The sequence below is a fragment of the Protopterus annectens genome, chromosome 5.part0, assembly GCF_019279795.1.
Source record: "Protopterus annectens isolate FY-2018-M chromosome 5.part0, PAN1.0, whole genome shotgun sequence".
In the NCBI taxonomy this organism is placed as follows: Eukaryota; Metazoa; Chordata; order Ceratodontiformes; family Protopteridae; genus Protopterus; species Protopterus annectens.
Window position 1 is genome coordinate 479,889,200 of NC_056735.1, and position 23,667 is coordinate 479,912,866.

The 23,667-nt window shown below is 37.5% G+C and overlaps 1 protein-coding gene across 1 annotated transcript in view; it reads right to left on the bottom strand.

Annotated features, from left to right (window-relative positions):
* CFAP47 (cilia and flagella associated protein 47) overlaps positions 1–23,667 on the bottom strand; it is a 7,413,452-nt gene that overhangs the window by 2,556,026 nt on the left and 4,833,759 nt on the right. The window lies entirely within an intron of this gene.

Consider the following 23,667-nt stretch of genomic DNA (forward strand, 5'->3'; position numbering starts at 1 on the left):
TATAAAAAGTTTTCAGTGTCATTTTCATAGCTTATAATTAATGCAGGTTTTCCTGCTAGCACTTTAGTATTTTATATGAATAAATGGTGGCACATCTACTTCCTCAGTGCTGTAGACAACGTGTATCTGATTCAGGCACTTAAATGAACAGATGAGCTTTGGAAGTGATAGCACTGTAGCAGCCATATCTGCTTTTAACTACTCTTCTGGTTGGTGCAGAATTTTGAACAATATTCACAGTGCTGCACAAGGTTATTGCTGGTCTCTTACAGGATTTATACTAATGTCAGTTAATGTAAACACCAATAATGGCTTATACTACTCTGTTCCAAGTGAACAATATAGAGTCCCAGACAGTGGCATACTGAGATACTCAAAGAAAGTATAGCGCAACTGTAATACACATTTGGACTCAACAAAATAACCTCTAAACACAAGAAGGCAAAACCTCAAAAAAGCAATAAAAAGATTATGACCCTATAAAAAGAGACTAAAAAGCTGACAAATGTTAAAGGTAATCTCTAGAAGGTTTACAGTTGAAGTGCCCAAATCAAGTGTCTTATTTTAGACAAAGAATACTTTAGCAGTCATAATATAATAGGTTACATTTCAAGCAGCATTCTATATTTTCTCAGGTAGGTGGAAAAATAGTAAGACCAGCTCTGAAATGCAGCTTTTCACGCTTTGAGACTGAGTGTCTAATTAATGGTACTTGACAAAAGTATGAATTCCCCACTAGTCACTGTTTCTCAAACATTCAGGGCAGATGTTGTCCCAGCAAAATGAAGCCAATTTCTCCTTTTCAGTGATTCAGCCCACTTATAATACACAGGATTATAATCAGGTTTCCAGTTAAAAACAACTTATTATCCAAGACACTGATATCAAGAAATTCACTTCAAGATTGGAGCAAAGCTGAGAGGTGAATCATTTTATCTATGCAACAACAAATAATTAGTTATTATCACAAATAACCAATAAAGAATAAATAAGATGCAGTTGTGATCAAAGATAACAAATCATAACTCTTTGTGTCACATGAAGCTTTATGTGATCCATGTACTACAAGTTATAGAAAACAAGTGTAAGAGCTCAGTGCATTTCACAGCTCTGTAGGTCATAAAACACGTAATGGACAGGAGTCAGAAGTGAATGTCATCTGATGAACAAATAGCTTTAAAAGCCATTAGACACATCACTTTGATACATCTTTTTTGCATCCATGTCATGATACCATTAAGAGACCCAACAACAGCAATCAAATCAAAGTGCAGCATAAAAGGGTGCTGCACTCCTCAGTATTTCATCTTTCAGATAAGACATTAAACCAAGGGCCCATCTGCTTAATTTGGTTGTAGCTCAGGTGGATGTAAAAGATCCCATGGTACCTACTGAAAAGAGTAGGGGTTCTTTACTTAAAAAAATCCTTCTGTACACTACCATTTACAAATTTACATGTTTACATATTTAGAAATTTATACATTGTACAGATTTCCATTGCTGTCCATTACTGTCATACAATCATAGACATTTTACTTTGCATCATTATGTTAAACTTCTATGATTATCTTATTTAACCCCCACTTATTTTTTGTACAATCATATATTTTCCTTATAATTACTGCTAGCCTCCGTTTACCATTAAACATAATTTCATTTAACTTTTCATTCCAAATGGTCTGCACAAAATAAAATAAACTTTTATCTATTTTACTAACATATTCCTTATTTTTCTGACTACAATGTCCATACATAATCATATCCATATTTATTTCATTTATCTCCTTTATATTTTCAAAGAAACTTTCTTTACACAATTTTTCAACCCTTATACATCATAAGAAAACCTGTTCTGTAGTTTTTTCTTTACCACAATATATGCAAACTCTTTCATCAATGCTTTTATATGGCATATTTCCCTTTATTGGTATTTTATTAACCACTAATATCCATAAAAAATCTTGACATTCTTATTTCTTATTACATTATGCTTTTTGTACTTTTATAGCTTTAACATTTTCATTTGCTAGCTCCACCGAAGGATAAAATAATAATATTATATCATAATAGTTTTATACTACACTTTCCTCTCTATCTATTTCATCAATTTTTATTTTCCATAAAATATTTTTTCTTGATAATATATCACTTCATTTAAACACACTGTCCTTCTTAATTAACATCTCCCACTGCCACTTATATTTGTATTTTATTAAATTTACGACTAGCTTTTCATTTTTATCATTTATCCAAAACAAAACTTTATACAAATGCAAATAAACAACTTAAACAATTGGGTTTATTAATCCTAAATCTCCATCCTCCTTGTTCATGTATAACACTCTTCTCTTCACTAGATTCAAACTTGTATCCCATATAAAAATACTTGCAGTATTTCTTTTTCATATATTATTGGCAACATATAGACACTAGCTAAATATGCAGTCTTTCCCAGTTTAACTGAATTAAGTAAAGCTTTTTATTAAATGGCAGCTTGTATGTTTTCCAAAAACAACAAAGCTCCTTTGTTTCATCTAGTATCCTATTCCATTGTTTCTTACTTATATTTTTAATTTCAAATCTTATTCCTAACTTAGGGATTTATTTAATTGAGAAAGATGCTCTTCCTGTCTTAACTATATCATCCAGTTCTTTACTTTTTTATTTATTTAAAGTCATGCCTATTATATTTGAACATTGTTGTATATAACATATAATGTCTTTTATCTAAACTTTGTTTCTTGTAATCAATATAATACCATCTGCATAAGTAAACATGATTGGAATTTTTAAGCCTTCATGTGCACATTTACATTTCTAATACATTCATAACTAATGCAAATAATATACTACTCATAGGACATCCTTGAAATATGCCATTCTTTATACCTATTTCTTTGCTTAACTATCCATGCACTAAAATTCTTCCTTTATTTTGTTATATGCAGAACAATATACATTCTTAATTTTCTTACTAATGTTATAATCTCCTATAATTGTCCAAAAAAGTTCATATTGTACTATATCAAAAGGCTTATTTAAATCTCCTGTTATGATCTCAGTCTCATCTGTCCTGTTTATAATATCATCCACAATTTATCTTACTATGAATAATACATACATTATTCCTGACATCCTTTTCCCTTTAAACTATATATGCTACTTTTCATAATACTTTCATTTTACATTCCATTCTCTGAAATATTTTCATAAAATGTTATAAATTGTATTGTTCAATTCTATAGGTCTCCAATTTCTAATTTCATTTTAATCTTCCATTTTCCATACACATTTATGTATACCACTGCATAATTCTTTATACATAAAACCTTAATTTAACCACTCATTCATAACTTTTTAGAAGTATTTTTTCTGCCAATCCATACAGTTCTTATAAAATTGGTATCCTGTTCCATCTGATCCTGAAACTGACTGCAAATTAATTTGTCTAGGTAGCATATCTAATTAATATAAATAAATCTCATTTTTCCAGTTCCTTATTTTCTTGTACTATCAATTTTTAACACGTTATTCTTTTTTGTACTTTATTTCTATCATGAAATTTTTTCTTTACATAATTTAATACAATATTCATAATACGTTCCTGAGATGATCTTAAGTCTTCTCTATCATCCTTCATTTCTCTCATTATATTGGCATTCTCTTTAACTATACTACTGAAATAAGTGGATACCTCTTCTTTTTTACCTTGTAAATAATATATTTGCTTAAATAACATTTTTTTTACTTTATCTTTATTCTTTTCATAAATTCTCTGGTCCTGGGTAAAATTTCAGTTCTCAGCACCGAGGTCAAAGGACCCATGGTGGGAGAAATTATTTTAGATGCTGACATTTTATCTAGTACCGAGGGAATTATCAGTACCAAAGTAGGTATTATAGTAGTCAGTTCTGTAGAAGGCACTGACTTTAGCACCGCAGAGAGAGCTACAGGCACTGGTGCCAAGAGAGTCAGTGCTGATATTTCTGGCAACTTAGGCTTTGGTTCAGAAAAGGTCTGAGAAGATTTTGGTTCCTTGGAACTTGGAGATGTCGGAAGCGAATGGCTTCTCTTTTTACTTTCTTTCTTACGAGGTGGTGAGACCTCCGCCTCAGAAAGGGCCTCCGAATAAAGGAGCTTTTAGTAATCCCTTCAGGATCAATTTATTTTTGCGCTCTGCCAAATTGCAAGAGCTAAATCCTTTACAAAGGTCACACGGTAGTTGAACCTGAAGCTGATGAATCCTGAGACAAGTAGACTCGCGAAAGATGCCCATCAGAGCTGGGCATCTTTCGCCCTCATTTATCGCACTGCTTGAACCTGGAAGTCCCTTTCTTATCAGGCATAGTGTAGATACCAAATAGTCAAAACCTAGAGTAAATAAGATGCATTAATTAGTCAAATCCCCAATACACCGCCGAAGAGGCAAGAAGCAAACACACACACACACACACACACAGATTGAAAAGCAAGATCTTTTTTTTTTGGAAGGATAGGACTGGAAAGAAAGGGGAATACTAATGATGGCATTACAATTAACACAAAGGTAAGGGAGGGGCCTATACCAACAATGACACTAACAATACCAAAAAAGATAAGAAAGGGGAAGAAAAAATACTCAAGAACAACAGAGGGCAAGTGAAACTGTCAATGACTATAAAGAAATTATTAAGGAGATTAGAAAAATATTCAAACAAGAAATATTAAAAATATCTGCTACTTAGGTTAGAGCTGGCTTGGCTTGTCTTGAGAAGTACGTGGCAAACGAGATCTGAAGACAGAAGAGGGACACTATGGGCATGACTTAGCTTGAGAGTTTTTTGACTGGTGCGAGCTTGCTGTATTGGCTGAGTTGGTTCTAAGCATGGAACCTAGACCCATCAGAAAGGAATGAATGAAGATTTACAACATCAGATTCAAGCTTATAGTACTTTGAAAAACTATGTACAAAGGACCAAGATGCAACTTCTACAATACTTCTAGAATCCATTCCTTTTGAAAAAGCCATAGATGAAGCCAAGGCCCTGGTGGGTGAGTCTTGACCTGGCTGGAGAAAAAAAAAAAAAAGGTAATAGCCTGAGACAACCATTTGGTAACAGTTTGTATTGGCATGGGCCATCTCTTCTTATTACATTCAGAAGAAAAGAACTGCAGGTCCAAAGATCTGAAATATTTAGTTCTGTCAGGATATTACCTGATTTGTCAGTGGACATCCAAATTATGGAGTATCCTTTCTCACCCACTTAAGATCAGTAAAGAAAATGGGGGATTGTATGGCTTGCTTTAAAGTAAAGTCGGATACAACTTTAAGCATAAAAGACAATAAATTCTCAGAAAAACTGTCTCTGTGGAAATTAGACACAGATGATTCATCATAAGAGCTTGCACCTCAAGATACTCTTCTTATAGAGGTCAGAGTAATCAGTAAAACTGTTTTCCATGTTAATAACCTCAAATCAACCAGATTATCTGTTTAAATGGAGCAAGTGTTGGCTTCTGTAACACAAAATTAAAATACCAAGAAGGGCCACTGATTTTCTTGGAGGCTTCTTAAGTAAAACTCATTTGAATAATAATTCATACAAGGGAAAGCCTTGAAGAACGAGAATCCATAGGCATACATGCTGAAATGTCCAATAAATGAACCTGCATGGAGGAGTAAGAAAGGCCATAGCAAAGTAACAAACACAAATATTGTAAACTCAGAGAACAACTAGCTCTGAATGGGTGCTGGTTATGTTGTTGTTGGTGCCAACTAGATAACCTTTTCCACTTGGCTAATATATGATGTTAAATTAGCAGACTTCTTTTGCTTCCGTTATTACCTGCTGTGCATCCACAGTAACCAGGTGCCTAAAGGAAAATAATACCATATAATCCAGGCAGTCAGTTGAAGTTGATTGGTTTGGGGTATATCAAACACCCTTGATCTTTTGTAAGTAAATTGATTTTGTGAGCAAGATTGTAGTGATTGCCCCTGGCCATTTCCAAAAAAAGGGAGAACCGCTGTTGCCTGGGAAAGAAATGGAGTCAACATAAATATCTTGGGAGGATTCCTTCTGAATCTTCAGAAATACCTTGGATATCAATGGAAAGAGAAGAGGAAAGCATACAGGAACATTCCTGTCAAAGAAACAGAAAAAGACATCTGTCTTCCAGGTCTTCTAGCATGAAGCCTTGGAGCATAATCTTGCCAGCTGATCATTTACAAAGGACACAAATGAGTCTCCTCACAGATGGATAAAATCTTGGTAGACCCCCTGATCTATTTTGCATACACGAAGGTCTGCCTTGTCCTGTTTAGCTTGTCTGCCACATAATATTGCTCTGATGGAATGAAGGATGCCTGTAGAGTCAGACTGTGGTGTGAAATTATATCCCAAGCAAATATGGCTAATCTGCAAAGGGGGGGGGGTATAACCTGGTTTGCCCTGATTAAAAATGTACCATATGACCATGGTCTTGTCTAAAACAACTGAAAGAGGTCCTGAGGACCAAAGATGATTCAGAGAGTTGAGTGCCTTGATCAGAGTAAGCACCTGTTTCATATTTATGTGCTTATATCTGTCCTATGTGTCCCACACACCTTGCACTATTATCCCTCCTGAAACTGCTCCTCAAGCAAAATCTGATATGTCTGTGATGACTGATTGCTTTGGAACAGGGAGGGATAAGGGGAGACCTGAATTTAGGTATATTTGCAGTCTCCACTACTTAATATGTCTATTGACAAATCCTAGTACTGGGATTTGGAAAGACAAGGGATGCTATTGCTGGGACCAAATATACTTCATATGCCATTTTATCTTTCTCATGCAGTCTTGCCAGGGTTATCACGAGAATCATAGATGCCATGAGACCTAAAGTGCTGAGGTATTCCTTCAAAGTGACCAAAGTTTGAGAGGAAGACCTTAGAAATATATCTAGCTATAGATCTATTTTTCCTGTGGAAGAAAAGCTCTTTGAACTAAGATGTCCAGCTGACACCCTAGGAATGCAAACCTGTGTGAAGGAGTCAGTAAGGACCTTTGAATGTTCTCTTGGTATTCCAGTTTATGTAAGAGATCACTCACCCAAGTGAGAGATACCTGACACTTTGAAAAAGACTATGCAAAGAAAAGCAAGTCATCTTCTTCTTCTTCTTTCAGCTTTTTCCCTGTTAGGGGTCATCACAGCAGATCACCTGTCTGCTCATGATTGGCAGTACAGTTTTACGGTGTCAAGTTGCCAGCCCAACACCCAACCTTTCACTGAAGGCACGCACTCATGCGTAGGGCCAATTTGGAGTGTCCAATCCACCTACAGCATGTCTTTGGGATGTGGGAGGAAACCGGAGCACCCAGAGGAAACCCACACAACCACAGGGAGGACAAGCAGACTCAGCACAGAAGGCACCACAGCTGAGGATCAAACCAGAAAACCTCTTGCTGTAAGGTGACAGGGAGGACATGCAGACTCAGCACAAAAGGCACCCCAACCGAGGATCAAAACGGAGAACCTCTTGCTTTGAGGAGACAATTTTAACAGCTGCACCACCATGGCCACCTAAAGATAAACAAGTCATCTAAATAAGCAAGTCATCTAAATATGGAAAAAGGAAATGGATACCCTGTAGGCTGCAATGAGCTATAACTGAAGCTAGCCACTTGGTGAATACTCTTGGTGTAGTAGACAGTCCAAAGGGCAAAGCACAGCATTGATAAAGTGCCCCAGACACACAGACCTTAGGAAATGCTATATGTCTGGATGAAAAGGAATAAGATTATAAGCATCTTTTACATGAAGAGTTACCAGAAAACCTGAATGAGGAAAAAGAGGTCACAGATTGTGAAGTGACATAATTTTGAAGTTAGGCATTATTACAAAAAGATCTAAGAAGAACGATCCAGAACCAGGCTCCAAACATCTTCTTTCTTTGTAACTAAAAAAATCTTTGAACTAAAACCTTTGCCAACTTCAGAAGGAGGAGGAACTGGTTCTATCACTCCCTGGAACAGCATGTAATAAAGGCCAGGTGGAAGAAGGAATATCTTCTCACTGTCATCTGTCCATTTGTCTGAAGCTAACTGCTGCCAAAGAGAGAAATGGAGATTCAGACCTTCTGGAAGGGAAAAGTGTCTTCCAGGGTGGGAGGAGGAACAAAGTCCCCTAAATTGACAAACTGACTAGTTGGACTGTCCTTAGTTTTGAGGGATCCTGAACTCATTTTGGAGCATCCTTGCCATTATGCCAAAATTTTATGAGGTTAGAGAATCCATCAGAAAATCAGATAAATGAAGGGAGAATATCTTAATAAATTCCCTTATTTAACTTAACCACTTAGACAATACTTTTTGATCACTTCTGCAGCAAAGGAACCAAAAAATAAATCTCTATCCAAAATAGAAAATAAAATCTCATTATTCATATCCTCTTGGGAGGTTCTGAAAATGCAAACAGGAAAACCTCCTCAATAAAGTACCAGAGGCCATAGCCCATACATGCAATTCAGTGACTAGTACAATAGAAGAAACTAAATAATTTAAAGATGATGTTTCCTCACAAAAAGAAACTGCAGATCAAACATTGCTCATACATTCACAATCATTAATATTAATGTGAACCTGAAAATTCAAAATTCTGCATACACTATTTTCTCTTACCCATCAATAACCTTCCCATCCTTAACGGAAAGAGTAGGATAGGAATTAATTAAGTGTATAGCAGAATTAGGAGTAACTAAAGCTATAGCTGCTGGGTCACATTTGCAAATAGTGTACAAAAAATTAAAAAAAGAGACTGAGAAACTTCATACATTATATCTACCTTTTTAGGGACAGCAGGCTACCTGTCAGGAAAAAATACAGGCAGAGACACACACATCCTTCAGTGCTGACAGAACTGGATGACATGGTGAAGATTCTGGAAATTCTTTCTGTAACAGTTCATAAAATACTTTGAGGGACTGAGAAAACTCAGTGTACTCACACTAAAAACACTTCCATATTCTGGAAGTCTCAAAGACAGAAGAATCCCAAAGGGAGAATCAGAAACTGAACTCTCCTCTGAGTGTGAAATAGGAAAACTGAGGATAAAATGTGTATCTTTCCCTTCATTCTCCTGTCCAAATTCACAATCTGGAATTTCTTCAGGAAAGGAGACATCCTCCCTTTACCAGGAAGCAATAAATAACAAGGATCAAAAGTCTGAATAAAGCCCTGGCCAAACCCAGTAAACTACTCCCGTCTAAAAAAAATGTGAGGAAGAGTACATACATGTTTAGCTGAATGGGACTATTTATTTATTGGCATTTACTTACTGTTAAAGTCCACTGGGCCAAAAGAAACCATTTTCAGTGGAGGCCTGGGGAGAAAAGCTCTGCAAGGCAGGTAGTATCATGGTACAAAAATTAAAAAATGGATAGTACATACATGCAGTGTTACCAGAATGGAACAATATTAAACAACAGCAGAATAGAAGGGTTATAGCCATACAATATATACAGATAATACAGTTTAAGGGTGCATACTAAACATGTAGGCATTTTAGTGAACATTTTAGTGGAAATGATTTATTAACAAATAGTTAGGAATCAGTAGATAGTGAGTTAGGATTAGAAGAATCATATGTGTTTATTAAACAGTGATGAAGGAAGATATGTCATGCACAGGATGTAAGGTCAATATAGCTTAGGGTGTGGGACTCAGGTTATAGATGAGGGGGAGTTAAGACACCTGCATTGCTAAATGGTGGAGAGGTGTTGCCACAGTGATTTTTTTGAAGGAGGAGATATTGCTGCTGGTTCTGGTGGCTACTGGGAGAGAATTCCAGGGTCTATATTAGATCAGCGAACGCTTAGAAAAGTGAACGCTGATTGATTGAATTTATGTAAGCAAAAGCTTGCAATCTCGAACTGTCAGAACAGCGATTTTTTTCCTAGGGAAAAAAATCGCTGATCTAAAACACATGCACACAACACAAGCACACCAAACAAACAGCAATTCACACACATACACCTAAAATCTGATGCCTAACCCTACACTAAATTATACACACATCACTAACTATCCACTTACCTTAACCCAAACCCTAACCCTAAGGTCCGTCACTATCACACACTTACCTCACCCGCTCCCTAACCCTAACTCACCTAATCCGCCCTAACCCTCATGTCCACACAATTGCACACATACCTAACCCGCGCCCTAACCCTAACCCGCCCTCCTAACACTCACATCCACACAATCGCACATTTACCTGAATCCGACCCGTAACTTTCCACCACAGCACTGAAAATACCAAAGCAACAGAAACGGACAACCACATTTTTTCCCTAGGAAAAAATTCGGGTTTCTGTTGCTTTGATATTTTAAACATTCGCTTACATAAGTTCAATCAATCAGCATTCGCTTTTTTAATTGTTCGCTAATCTAATATAGACCTGAATTCCATAGCTTGGCCATAGTGAAACAATAGAGCATGTCACCCTCTGGGAGTTTTGGTCTGTCCACTTGAAGAAGGAGTTGATTTTCAGATCTGAGTGGCCTATTTGGGTGGTAGTGGGTTAAAACAGATGAAAGGGTTGGGCAGTCTGAGGGTTTGAAAATGATTTTGTGTGCTGTGATTAGCTAAAGATAGATCAGATAGTTTGTAAGTTCTAGCCAATTAAGTGCTTGTAGGGATATTACAGTGGTGGGAAGAGTGTTTTTTTGTTGGTTGCAAACTTAGCAACCTTGTTGTAGCAGGACTGAATATTGGTAAAGACAGGAGCACCATATATGAGAGAGGGAATAGGTTGAGGCGAGAGTACGCTTAGTGGAACAGTTAAGAACGTGTTTATGTCTGTAGAGGGAGCATAGTTTTTGGCTTGTTTTTTAATATTCTTGTGGATGTAGAGGTTGAATGTCAGGTTTTCATCATGAATAACTCCTAGTAATTTAGTGTGGGGCATGACTCTATGGTGGTGTTATTTTGAGAGTGAATGATAAAATCTGACTTGTTAACAGAGGTTTTTCGTAGGAGTAAATATCAGCAACTTGGTCTTGTTAGGGTTTTGGGACAGGTGATTACTAGCCATCCACTTTTCTGTGGCAATAAATGCATTTTGGGTTATTTGCATAAGTTCTGTTGTTGATTTGGCTGAGAAAATTATGGTAGAATCAGCTGCATATTGTACAACAGATGCATTATTAAGGATGTAATCAAAGTCATTTATAAAAACACTGAAAAGAAGGAGTCCTAAGATGCAGCCTTGTGGAATACCTGTGAAAGACTCAAGGAATGGAGAGAAAAAGTTGAGCCACGTAGTAGATTGTTGCCTGCCTGTTAGATAGTTAGTGAACCTAGGGTGAAGAGTTTCCTGAGGAGTATCAGGTGGGAGACTGTGTCAAAAGCCTTTGAGCGGTCAAGAAAGAGTGAGGATACTAATTTGCCATAATTTCTAGCTTGATTGACTGTGGCCATAAAGGAAATAAGAGAGGTCGTAGTGCTATGACCTGGCCTGAACCCGTGTTGAGTTGGGGAGAGGAACTGGTTTGATAGTAGATAGTTTAGAAGTTGAAAATAGATACATTTTTCAAGGATTTTAATAACAGGGGAGAGAACAGCTATGGGTTGAAAGTTAGAAATGTCAGTATTATTACCACCTTTGTGGAGGAGAAGAATATAAGCTTTTTCCCAGATTGTAGGAAGATAGGACTCTTACAGGGATCTACTGAGAAGTATGCTGATGAGATAGGCAATGGATCTAGCTGACATTTGGAGGTATTCTGGGAGTAAGTTGCCGGGGGCAGCAGAGCCAGGCTTCAGTTTTAGAAGAAGTTTAGTTATAGTGGTGATGGGTATAGGGGAGAAAGGAGGGCAGGGAGGGGGTGGCAGTGTTGTGAAATGAAGGTGTTTGTGGAAGAAACTTAGTGTTAGAATTAGTTTGGGGAAAGGCAGTGGTAAGTTTAGCTATAATATCAATAAAATATGAGTTGAAGGGGGTGGCTATTTTACTGGTGGTTTTCTCACAGAATGGGCAAGGGTTATTTTTGGCACCAGGGTTGAGTATAGATGAGACAGAGTTCCAAAATTTCTTTAGTAGATTTTGTTTGTGATTTTGTAGGAGGCTTAAGTAATATTCGTTTCTGTCAAATATGACTAGGCACTTAGCTGGATTTCAAAGTTGTCTAAATTTTAGGAGATCAGTGGGATTTTTGTACTTGTCCCATTTTTTCCATGTTTTGTCCCTTGCAGTCATGACTTGCTTGGTAGCTTTAGAGAGCCACATGGCATGCTTAGTTTTTACTTTTTTTGTCTTACAGGGGCTAGTTTGTTTAAGATGTTGAGGGATGTGGTGGTGAAGAGCTCAACAGCCTCTTCAATGGGCAGGATTTTTAGTATATTCCAGTTGATGTTACTCAGGATGTCATTAAGAGTTATAGGATTAAAGTTGCTTAGGTTCCTACTTTGCTTATATTGGTGTTAGCAAGGTATTGGGTTGGTTTTATGAAGTATATAGGCTGGTAGGTGATCACTGATGATATAGGGAAGTGTGCCTGCTGCTGAAATTTTGTTTGGGTCTGAGACTAGTATCCAGTCAAGAATTGAATCAGTTTCTTTGTTTCTGTTGGGTCTGGTTATATCTGTTATTAGTTGAGTAAATTTGTAGAGGTTGATGTTAGTTGAAGGAAACAGACCTGAGAAATCTTTCCAGTTTATGTTTGCATTACTCCAAAGTAGAAGAAACACCACCAGCCACAGACTGCTGGATTCCAAAAGTTTTATTATTGTGGAATAAACTTTTGGATTCCAGCAGTCTGTGGCCGGTGGTGTTTCTTCTACTTTGGAATTGTATGGTTTAACCCTGGTTACTATGTTTGCTTTACCTAGGATAACTGCCTAATTATTTATAATGTTTGATATCCAGGCGAGAATATCCTCTAGAATGGGAATATTGTTAACTGGGAGAATGTACAAGACTATAATGTAGATACTTAAAATTGTTCAGTCTGAGGAGTGATATAAGTATTTTGGCTGTGAAGAATTGCAGAATAGGTCTGGAATATGGGACAATGGTAAGTGTGTTAGGAAAGAGTATAGCAATGCCTCCACAATTTTTATGGGGTCTGTCTGCTCACAGGCAGGCGTAACCTGAGGAAGGAATTCTGAATCCTGTATGTAGGGTTTCAGCCAAGTTTCAGTAGCGCCTACAATGTCTGGTTTATTCAGGGATATCCAGGCATGGAATTCATGTATTTTGTTTCTTATACTTTGAAGATTAATTGTTGTGAAATTTAGTGATTTATGCAGGCTAGGGAGTTTGGGATTTAATGGGATGGGTCCTTGGTTTGGGTGGATATATTTACATAGGAATATACTAGGTTGCTTGTATAGGTAAGTGAAAGGAAGAGGTGTCTTTTTTAAGTCAATGGGGATAGATATTTGCTTGGGAGTGCTTTTGTGGGAGGGAAGTAGTTTATGATTGGTCTGTAGAAGTATGTCGAGTGAATACAGGCTAGAAGATATGTTTGAGTAGCTCGGGAGGGATTAGAATTGTAAAGCAGTTGTTGATGTACTTATTTGGGGAATATAGGCTGTGTGTAAGGCTTTTAGATGAAATAAAAGGAAAAGTATATGGGCAAGCAGGCACAACAGAGACATAGATGTGAAAATGGAGTACATATTGGAAGAGGTGGAGTGTGTATTGGATAAGGTAGGGATGTGTTTTGGGATAGTTTTGTTAGTGGTAGTTTACAAGTATTGTAAAAGGTTTGAGTGGAAGATGTAGCAGAAAAGCTAGTGTAAGGGTACTAGATAATTTGGAAGTTGTATAAAAAGAGTGGCAGTTTATTATTGGATGGAGGTAATTATAGGGCTGTTAACTGTTACTGGATGACTGGAAGAGAGGGAATGTAATTGTTATTGGGTAATGTGGTAGAGGAGGAGCTATGGAGAGAATAAATGTAATTGAAGCAGGGGTGGTGGATAGGGTAGGAGAATGAAGTGAGCATGAGCAAAGCAGAGGGTGAACAGAGCCTGTGCTCTGGATGAACATATGTTCAAAAACCTATCTTACACTATGGGCTACACCAATGGACAGCAGTGGGGTGCACAAGGTAGCAAAATAAATAAATTAAAATACAAAGGTGGAAGCTTACTGTTATTTTCTGGTTTGTGTGTTGTTAGATTTTTATAAAGCCAAGTCCAAGGATTGAGAAGTGGTTTGAATAGTAAATGAGACTAAGAGTTAAGCACAAACCTATTCAAGAACAGAGGGGAATTTAAGCTCTTAAAGAACCTGTGTTTCTGGGTAACTATCATGGCCGGCCTTAGGCAAAGGCGAACTAGGTGACCGCCTAGGGCGCCATACATGCCAGCCTTGTAAAGGGCGCAATTTTATCTATTTATTTTTTTTATTTTAACTAATTTTTATCGGTCTGTGCACTCTTCCCGGCGCTTGTCACTGAGTCGAGGTGCGCCCTCTCACTTTAACAGGTCGATCGCGGTATTAGTAACTTTTCCTTTAAGGAGGAATATGAGTGCACAGACTAATGTGGAAGTAAATACATTCTGCAGTCACGCGCAAAATTTAAGCTAGAAGTTAAGGGTTGGGGTTAAGACTGTGTATGCTCGTTTGGCATTCGGTTTAGAAAAAAGGTAAATGTATGTGTATGTCTATGTGTAATTTAAAACGTTAGCTTCTGTATGCGAGAGAAAGTGTGTGTGTATGTATGGAATAGGTCATTAGACCTTAAAGCAGTACAGACTTCCAATATAACATGTATATACTTTTTATCTTCCCTGTTACTGTCCAGTCACTTTCGCGGGAAGTGGTCAAAAACTACATTTGCATGTTGGTGCTAGAAAGTGTGTGCCATAGCTGTCAACTGTCCAGTATCTTGCCTTTTATTTGTGGTCTATTCCTCATAAAATTTTTGATTTTCTGGCAAATCATCAAATACAGAATTCAATAAATGATGACACCTGTCTCTCAACTGTCTCTGATTTTGACTCATGTTTTACCCATGTGTCTCCTAAAATGTGCCTTTTGGAAAAAAATGTGGTGACTAACTAACAGATTTCTTGCAGGTTGTAAATGGTATTAAAGTGTGCCTGATTATTTCTGGATTTGTCTCTGATTCGTTGAGAGCAATAGATGGCAGACAGTTGAGTGTCAGACTTCATATCTTTCAGAAAATGGCTAATGCAAAACCTGTTCTAGACTTTCTAAGAGCAGTATTTAAAAATTATCCCTGATTTATTTTCTAGTCTATATATATATATATATATATATATATATATATATATATATGTGTGTGTGTGTGTGTGTGTGATTGACTTCTTATGCTCTGTTAAGCAACTTCATTTGCTAAGTTCTGTGCACTTATTTTCAGATGATCACTCTTCAGTCTGTTATTCCTATTCCTTTGAGAATGGATGTAATCATGGATACGAAGGATACCTGCTGTAATATACATCCCCCCTCAGTCTATGACCAGTTTGTACTTTTCTTCAGAGGTTGGGACCAATTCCAGCACCCCTGATCTCTGTCATTTGGTCTCTCTTTGGCTCAGATTGTTATTTATCATTCACGAAGCTTAGCTTTCTACATATATAGCTAGTCAGTGATAACTCAGAGTGAGAATGACATGCCTTTTCCTCCTTCTTTGGCAGTTGTGGTCTTGGTCTAGTTATACAAATCACCTTGGCAAGTCCTATTTGATTTTCTGTCAGTTTGTTCCAGTTTATTGAAGTGTGATTGAATTCTGCAATTGGAGAGCATTTTCCCCATGGAGAGGGTAGCTGTCCTTACCCAGCTGTTTTGGTAATGCATTATGTTTTTAGTCTTATGGTTGCCTGCACACCAGTACAGATCTGGTAATAGATAGATAGGATTCCATTTACCTAAATCTGTGAAGACACAGAAAAGTTTTTCCAGTTATCCTTGTCATCCCACTTAACTCTTTAGTTGCAAGGGCAAACTATATTGTGAATGTTTTTTTCTAGGCCCAGCAGTGACCTAGTGCCTGAAAATTAATAGTTTTCAGCTTCTCTGCCCAAGAGTCATGGTACCCCCTCATAAGTCCATCTTCATATCAGAGGCTGGCAATGAGAGAAATCATTTATGTCCTTGAAGTCCTTTAAAGAGTACTTAATTGTCAGAATTCTGGTTGTCTGACAATTTAATCACCATATGGTAGCACTGCAAGAGACTGGAGACTCAGACCTATCCCTCCATTAAGGGCCACTGAATGCCATCTTTTTCTGGGCCCTGGACCAGGACATATACCTTCAGATTAGTACATCTGCCAAAAATCCAGATCCCCTTAGTTTGTGCTTTTTTTTTAAATGATGGATTTCTTAGGGGCCAGACTTCATCCTTTTTGATATGTTCCTTAAGTGTGCTTAATTGCTATCGTTAGGAAAACCAACATAGATTATTATGCTCCTTGATGAACATTGGAGACTGTGTTTCCTCTCTTTCAGTAACATAGTTGCATGTTGTCCTTGTCTCCCTTCTTTCTGGTCAAGAGTGTCTTATTTAAAATCTACTTCTACCATCCCTGTTAATCCCTAGTGACCCTTGTTAACCGGGTAGCCTTAATGTTCCTGTTCCTACACCTCTTAAGCAGTGCCCCTTAGTGTTCCTCTTTTTCTGTGCAGGGACTTAGGCTATGTAGCCAGAGGAGACCTCCTGCCAAGATATCTTTGGTCCTTATCGCTTCTTGTCTGGTTTCTGAAGTTTTGAAATGGTCTCAAGTACTTACTGAAGAGGATGTTGTGAGGACTGTATTTTGTGTGATGTGATTTGAAAAGGTGTTTTTCTAACTTGACAGGAGATTAAATTAGTTACCAAGGAGTCACCCTCTTTCCTTTGTTTAAATATACCTCAAATGCCTGACTAATTTTAGCCTAAAAAAATTCTTCATTTTAGCCTAAGAAAGTTCTTCATAAAAGTTAATTTTAGCCATCTGTGATTTCACATTTGATTTGATGAATATCAGTGGTTTGGCTATCAGGTCAGATAATGCTGGCGTGAAATATTGCATTGTATTCCTTCAGTGGGAAATTTCTTTTGTTTTCTGTTTTCATTCTGGATTTCAGGCAGAAACTCATTAATGGACATTCTCATTTGTATTTATTTTCCTTTAAAAATAATAGCAAGGAAAATGCCACCGTTGCATAATGGCAGCCTACTGCTAGGTTTTCTGTCATAATTCTGGACTCTTTCTGTTGTAGTCTGTGATTCACACCCTTGATGTGACCTTCAGGCATGTTAATATTTCCAATAAGAGTAGATATTCAAGAAAAGTCCCTTCTGTAGGTACAGTCTCCCTTTTATTATCATCTTATGCCATGGATAGCCAGGGGGGCATTAATTTTCATTGTTTCCCTTCCTGTTTAAGTAGGTAGTGTCTACTAGAAACACACAGAAAGGGGACAAAGACCCATGTTTGTGCATATTATGGAAATGGACACATAACCACAGTAGTTCACTGTCGAGATTCCTGCAGCAGGCATGTCACAGAGTCTTCAGTTGATTAGAGACCATTCACCAGTTGATTGCTGAGAAAAACTTTGCTTTGCTGATAAGTCTGACTTGTGCTAATCCTACATTAGACTGCCTGCTGCAGCACTTACAAAGATCTATAGTTTTGGTCATGAATATAAATCTACTTTTTGTACTCAAGTTCATGTTTGAGGAGAATCTGTGTTAAGGACAGAGACTATGTTAGCAAGATAACCTTTAATTCCTGAGGTCTTGTTACTAATAAGGTAATGGTTTCTGTTAGTTGACCACATGGCACTGTTTGCAGGCATTACATGACAAGGCTGCCAGCAAACTCCTGTGTTTCCAAAAGTGGGAAGATGGAAGGAAACCAGACAGCAGGCTAGATGAGCTGCCAGCTGAGTTAACTAGCCTGAGTTTACAGCACTAATGTACAGCCAGCTTTAGTTTTAAACACAACACACATGCAAGTTAGACAAGGGCCAATAGGCCTGCATTTCTAACTCCATCATTATTAGTCAATGAGAGTAGAAAGAAGGCTTGCAGCAGATTTAGATCTACAGAGTATTAATGAGAATTTTTAAACTAAACTCATCTCATAGAGAAGAGTAATTTATACAAAATAGCACTGCGTCCTGCAAGCTAGGTAATGAACTATAAACCAAGCTAATTCAGGATAATCATTACCATTGTTCTCAGGATCATAGGAATTACAAGGCAAACAAGTCATGTGACCATTTGGTCCTTGCTGATACCCACCTTCAAAATGGACATTCCCATTTTAGAAGGGTAAAACAGGTCAAGCCAGGGATAAATCTGTGATGCCCATCTAGTCATCAAGATCCAGCTTGAAGGATGTGAGGGTGTCACTATGTTTATCATGTAAAGGCAATTTATTTATGAGTGAGGTAAATGTTAGGTAATAAATCTGTCCATCTACAGTGTTTTATTTCTTTTGTATTTGATATTTTATGTGTTATTTTTTAAAAAAAGTAATAAATGGTGACTATGAAAAAGAATCTACATTCTTGTATGTTTAATGACAATTTCCTAGTGAGATTTTGGAAATAGCATCTAGTCTACTGTTGTGTGTGCTTATACTAACACATGAAATATGCAGATAACCTGAGAAAACTGTCTTTTTGTGCAGAAAGCATAATTACTTCATGAAAAAAAATTGCATGGCAACCAAGCAGCATTATGGGAAAGTATTCTTCAGTCAAGAAGACTCCTAGTTACTATCATTCTCAGCATTTTCAGCAGCGGTGCAAGAAAATATGAGAAACTAAACTGAAGTCCTTCCATACTGATTGATACTGGTGGATTGTAATGACAAATTTGAGTGGCCTTTTATGGTTAAAATGTTCTGAAATGGGCAGTTTTATCATTATTGGGTCATGCATTTTTTCATTGTTTGCTGGAAAAATGTTCAAAATTACAAATTTAATACATACTAGCAACTGGTACTGTATTATACAAGGAATATAATTTATTACAATCAGGAAGGTGAATCAAAGAACACATACATGAATGCATGGCCATAAAAATGTGTTCAAGGAGCCTGTAACTTGAAAATAGCCCAAAGGTAAACTTAATTCTCCACTTTCCAGATGCATTTCATTTGAATGTAGGTTTTAATTCCGTTTCAATGGCAGAAAATACCTAATTGTATACACACTGAGGTTTGAACATTGTTCATAGTAACTGGGGAGAAATAGCCAAGTAACGAAACACTGGTATGGCTGGGGTGGGGGCTGCTGAAAGAGGGGCTGCTCAGGAGGCCCCAGTCTATTACTCTGCCTAGGGTCCCATTTGACTATGATTTTTTCTGCTAATAAAGTATGAGTAGTTTACATGGCGTCTTTAAATCCTGGAAAAACACTCCATGGTGCCGGCGTCCTCTCTTTTAAGGAGGAACAGGAGAGCTACACATACTGATATGAGTAATGGATCATGAAAATGACCATTTTCAACAGTGTGTCTTGGTCCATAAAGGTTTGGGAACCATTGCTTTACACTACCTACTAGACTGCTGGCAGAAAGGAGTTTGTGTTTCAGTGCATTTCAGGGAATGGAGTTTCGGTGTATTTTTAAGGGATTACATTTCAAAAGAAAGTTTACTGCCGTTCATGCTAAGTCCATTTTCAATGTGCAACTGTTTTATCAAATGGCATACTGCTGTAGAATTTGAAAGCAATGTTAGTAGCATAATTGCCTTTGGTGCAGAAGTCTGTGGATTCTACTCCCACGCCATGTAGATGAAGTGCTGATATCGCAGTACCCATATGATTGCAGATTATTTTGTGTATTACATGGAGGAATAGGGGTTCTACACTCCTGAGTTTCCTCCTTTTGTATGAGATGCCTAGTAACTATGAACTTGTTGGTTTTAGTCATTTCCTATTGCAATATTACCAGTTTACCAATTTTTTTAATGTAATATAGATTAACGCAAGAGCAACAGACACTGAATTTGTAGATGAAACATTGAGGTGTAAAGCTGTTTGCCATTAGCAACCTCTTCATTCTTCTTCATTAGTTACAGATTTCTTTTAATGTGGAATTATTCCAATGATTTTACTTCTGTACAGATTGTGTATCGAGTGATATTGGTGGATTGTCATGACAGAAGTCTGGGTTTGCCTTTTATGGTTGAAATTTTCTGAAATGGGTAATTTTGTCATTGGTTTATACTTTGTTTCATTGCTTATTAAAATGTTTAAAACTACAAATTTTAAAACACATTCTAACAAGTGGTGCTGTATTATACAAAGAATATAATTTAATACAATCAGGAAGGTGAATAAAAGAACAAATTCATGGATGCATTGCCCTAAAATGTGTGCAAGGAGTCTATTTTGAAAACGACTCAAAAGTAAACCTAATCCTCCACTGGCCAGATGCATTTTCTATGAGTGTTGGTTTTTATGCCATTTCAATGAAAGAGAAGTTTACTGCGTATGCAAAGTCTATCTGTGTTTGTGCTGTTCTAGTTTAAGCTACTGTACACAGGGAGGAAAGAGGTTGCTATTCTACTTTCACTGAGCTGTAAGGCTTGCTCGCCTACCCAAAGTAAATTAAACTGTTTAGATTAACTTAAGCATCCCGTTGAAAGAAGGCACATAGGCTTGTATTTTCTGAGGACATGACTTTTACAGTAAAATGTGTGAAGGAGCAATACATAAAGCAGGCTTTTTAAAAAAAAATTCCACTTCACTTGCAGTTTAACTATATTACAAGGTATCTTTTCTTCCTGTGCATTTAAATAATTGAAGGAAATGACTGAAGTGGCTTTCTTGGGAAGTGACCTTCATGTGGGTGTGGCTTATAGGGGTGTTTCCGGAGTATGATGTAGGTGGGGCACTGGTGTGGGTGGGGCTTAAGGGGCACTGGAGTACTACTTCGCCTAGGGTGCCATTTCAGCTAAGGCCGACCCTGGTAACTATAAAGGTTTTTAAGCTAGGATCAAGTTTCTCTACACCCAGTTCCCTTGAAGCATGCTCCCAGAACAAGAAGGAAAACTTAGCAGGCACTATTCCAATATAAGGTACAGACTGTTAAGAATACTATGAAGCCATGGGGCCAATTAACATACTTAGTTCAAATTATTTGGCACACTTTCTTTCCAGTAAGTTGTTTGGTATACCTGTTTTTCAGTCAGAACACACTGGTACAACACATGCTGTTACTAGTCAGGATGTGTGGATTGGGGGAATCGAAAGAAATACGAAGGTAAACTTAAGTATGAAACAGAAGTGAAGAGGAAGAAGAAAATGCCTATATGAAATTTGAGTAGAACAGGAGAACAAAAATAGAATATATCCAACAACAGTATTGCGACAATAGCATCAAGATACTATGATGTTAAACCAGAAATGCAAAATTGACTAATAGTGTTATAGATAGCAGCAGTAGATACCCTAGGGATGGACACAACATTCTGACAAAAGAGGGAAGCATTCCCTCTTCTCTGTCCTAGGACCAACAATAATGGCTTTCTCCTTGCTTGCTAAGAGGACCCTAACTACTGCAGAGGATGTGGCTAACCCCCAGCCCGTAGTACTAGTAGGTGCTACACCAGAGGGATCCAGGGTAAAAGATGAGTGGTCTGTGGTAAAACATATGGCCACAGCTAACTCACCCACCTGCAGCTGAAGCAAATTGCTAGTCGGCTGTGGTGGTAAAGGCCATTTGCTTGACTTTTGGCTTTAGTGGCTGGAGGAAGGACCAAATTTGGGACCAAATGTTTGTTCCATGGTCAAGCCGAAAATAGTGCCTATTTCTCATAAAAAATAAACTGCAAAACCAGGTCTTTAAGGGTCCCATTTTCACAGAAAAATATAGTAAGAAGCACTATAAAACACTTGACAACCCCACAAAAAACAAATAAACATAATTTCTACACAGAACACAATGTTTTTTTAAATACTTTAAACAACTTTTAAACTGTCAGGAAAAAAAAAAAAGAGTGCTGTCATTTAAAAGTACAATACAGTCACACAACAGTCCATTAAAACAGAAACTCCTAGCCTTAAAATAACTTTCCTGAAGTGGAAACTATTAATAACAAAAAAAAAGATAACTGAATGGAATTTTTCCCCCAAAGAGAACTTATCTGCCAAGCAAAGGAACAGCACAAGCTGACTGTTGTTCCTCAAAAGCCTCAGAGGAGCATACACATTGGCAGCAGTAAAACTCTGAAAGGTTGGTATCCAAACTTGTTTTTGTTTTTTAGTCAACTCAGCTCAAGTTTCCTGACAGTTTGTGCATGTAGAAGGTGCCCTGAAGCTTTGGAAACTGGCTGGCTGTTTTATCCTTGGCAGGATATAACCCATATAGCTAGGGCTACTGTAGCAGTGATCAATATGATGAACATCAGTTTTTGCCTGAGCCAAAAAGGGGGTTAGCACAGTGATCTCTGGCAATTCGTTCTCAATTTTAGAAGTACCTTGGGAGTCATGGGAAAGTGTGGAAATGCATACAAGAACATTCCCAACCATGGGAATGGCAGAGCATCTGCCTTTCATGCATGACTGCTAGGATGACATGAAATTAATTTTTTCAGATGTCTGTTTTGAACGGAGGTGAACAGATCTACTTGACATGTTTCCCACATCTGAATCAAGTCCTGGAAAACCTCTACATGGAGCTTCCACTCATGAGGGTCTGTCCGAGATCTTCTTAGACAGTCTGCCACTGTGCTTTGCTCTGACAGAATGTACAAGGTCTGAAGAGTCGCATCATGCTTTAGAGTCAGCTCCCAGGCCATCATTTCCAACCAGCAAAGAATGTATGACCTTGTACCCTATGCTTGTTCATGTACCACATAATTGTAGTGTTGTCTGTGACTACTAGAAGAGGACTGGGAGTACATAACTTGTGAAGAACATTTAAGGCACGAATCACTGCCAGAATTTCTTTTCCATTTATGAACTTTGGCATATCCTGAGTAACCCACAAACCTTGCACTTGAACTCCCATGGGCCCTACTCACAATACAGAATCTAAAGAGTCCATCTGGACCGACTGGACTGAGTTCAGAAGACAGAAAGGGAGTTCTCGATTCAGAGACATTTGATCCATCCACCACTGCAATTCTTATTTCAGAAATCCCAGTACCAGTACCTGGAAATCCTGGGGAAGATAGGTGGTAGGTCCAATACTTCTGCAATCAATACAATGAATTTTTTCTCATGTGTAGGCTAGCTAGTGGTATCATAGGGATCACTGATGCTATGACATTTGGAATTTTGAGGAACTCTGTTTGTTTAGGCCATGTCTAGAAGAGAGAAATTCAAGACATTGACCTGATAAGTCAGAACTTTGTCTTCTGAGAAGACGGTCATCATTTTTTAATGTGTATATCCAAAATCACAGGAAAACAATTCATTGAGAGGGTCTCAGGAATAACTTTTGAAGGTTCAATTTGAAGCCCAAATGGGAAAGAAGGGATTCAACCTTGTCTAACGACTTCAAGCACCTGGATATAGAATCTGAACAAATTATCAAGTCATCTAAATAAGGAAAAATATGGATGCCTAGGATTCTGCAGTAGAAAACCACTAGGGCCAGATACTGTGTAAATAGTTGAGGTGCAGTATATAGCCCAAAGGGTAATGCAGAAAACTGATAATGTAAGCCAAATACAGCAAATGTGATAAATTTTCTAAATCTTGGAACAACAGGAATATGAT